At 45.0% G+C, this 2,231-nt stretch overlaps 1 pseudogene; it reads left to right on the top strand.

Moving 5' to 3' along the window:
* Positions 1-1,129: 1,129 nt before the first annotated feature.
* Positions 1,130-1,718, top strand: LOC136491568 (protein ALP1-like; annotated as a pseudogene).
* Positions 1,719-2,231: the final 513 nt, after the last annotated feature.

The following is a 2,231-nucleotide window of genomic DNA, read 5'->3' as shown; positions in this document are numbered from 1 at the left end:
ACCACTCAAGCCCCTCCCAACGCTGGATCCATGGCCTCCTTACCTCCCCACGCCGGACCGACCTCATCCCGGCCCTCCCCAACACCATGGACATCTACCATGAATTTTTCTCTCAAGGTTCTTCATCGCAAGGTACCCGAAGCTTCCTCCCCTCCCAGGACGCCGGCGATGAATATGATTTCGGGCCCTTCACCTTGTAGCCAGCTCGCAGCCACTCCGCTCCCCACCAGCACATGGAAAACCTCGACTTGAACTCGCAGGCCGACGTGTTCCCCAACCTAGACTCATACCAGGAGTTCCTCCAGGCCGGGGATGATGGAGTGAACTATCCTCTTCCTCCTCGTGCCCCTGCAGGCAGAGGACTTGGTCGTGGCGGAGCTCATGGAGGTCGCCGGGCGAGGTCCGCCGGATCTACCGGAGGCAGAGGACAAGGACATGGTGGAGCTATTGGTAGCTACGGAGGTAGAGGGGGGGGGACCCGTGGGGGAGGTAGAGTTGGTGGACGCGGTGGCGGCCACAACTTCGACCATCCACAGGAAATTGGCACCGGTGAGGATGATGATGAAGAGTCCCAGGGGGTAAGCCACAACTTCGACCTGTTCCCTGTAGATGAATGCTAATGCTGAGTATTTTTGTCATGCTTCTGAATGCTAGCTATTTTGAGTATTTTTGTGAATGCTAGCCACAACTTCTGGATGCTAGATGAATGTGATGCTTAATATTTTTGTCATGCTTCTGAATGCTAGCTATTTTTAGTTTTTTTGTGAATGCTAGCCACAACTTCTGAATGCTAGATGAATGTGATGCTGAGTATTTTTGTGAATGCATCTTATAAACATTACGGGATACAGATTGCTGACAAGCTAAAGATCGTTTCACAAGGTCACTAGAGACAGTATGTAGGAAGTTTGATAAAGTTCTACAGAGTGTGACCAAGCTAGCAGTTGATATCATTAAGCCAAAGGACCCACACTTTAGGACAGTCCATCCTAGATTGCAATCCCCTCGCTTCACACCGTTCTTTGACAGTTGCATTGGAGCAATAGACGGGACACATATCCCTGTTGTAGTACCAACTAGCAAGGTAGTACAACATACGGGATGACATGGATATACAAGTCAAAATGTGATGGCTATATGCGACTTTGATATGAGGTTTACTTTTGTCGTGGCGGGATGGCCGAGATCAGTACATGATATGAGGGTATTCAAAGATGCCATTGACAAGTTTGGAGACAAATTTCCGCATCCACCTGAAGGTATTGACTTTTTCTTTTCTATGTTGTCTCATTATTGCAATACTTGGCATGTGACTTGCTTAAACCATTTGACTTTAATGTGTAGGAAAATTCTACCTTGTTGACTCGGGTTACCCAAACCGACCGGGTTATCTTGCACCGTACAAGGGAACTAAGTACCATATCCCGGAGTTTAGACAACGACCAATGCCAAGAGGCAAAAAAGAATGATTTAATTATGCACATTCTTCACTTCGTAATGTCATTGAGAGGTCATTTGGAGTTTTAAAGATGAAGTGGAGGATATTGCTTGACCTACCTAGTTATCCTACGCCAAAGCAAAGTCAAATAATTATTGCGTGCATGGCACTACACAATTTCATTCGAGATAGTTATTTGGGGGATGAAGACTTTGATTTGGTTGATAGTGATGAGAACTTTGTTCCACTCTCAGGAAGCATCATCTTCTCAAGTATCTAATACACGTCATAGAGATCAAGATCAAACCATGAATCAATTTCGTGATTGGATAGCCGATGGGTTGTTCAATAGATCATAGATGCCTACTGTTTAATGGTGATGTTATATTTGCTGTGTGCTACTGTTGTATGGACAATTTTCTTCATTTGTATGAGTGTTTGAATGTGTATGAAATTTTGTATGAACATATTTTCCAATGCGTATGAAGATGTGTATGATGTGTATGAAAATAGAAGGAAGCAGGAGGGGTAACGATTTAGGCGCCAGCCATTTTTGGACTCTTTAAAAAAATATGCACGCGCATCCGTGACACCATGTTTTGGCTTTTCTCCACTGTTTTGGCGCCAGTAGCGTGGTCTTGGCGCCAGGACCTTCAGATCGTCTGGGACAACAGGGCAGGGGTAAATGAGTCATCCTACCACAACATTTATTACTTTTAGTCCATACTAGTTCAAGTAACCAAACAGTACTTTAGTCCATAGACTAAAAGTGGACTAAAACTTTAGTCAATGG

The sequence above is a fragment of the Miscanthus floridulus genome, chromosome 11, assembly GCF_019320115.1.
Source record: "Miscanthus floridulus cultivar M001 chromosome 11, ASM1932011v1, whole genome shotgun sequence".
In the NCBI taxonomy this organism is placed as follows: Eukaryota; Viridiplantae; Streptophyta; class Magnoliopsida; order Poales; family Poaceae; genus Miscanthus; species Miscanthus floridulus.
This window is presented reverse-complemented; position numbering and strand designations above follow the sequence as displayed.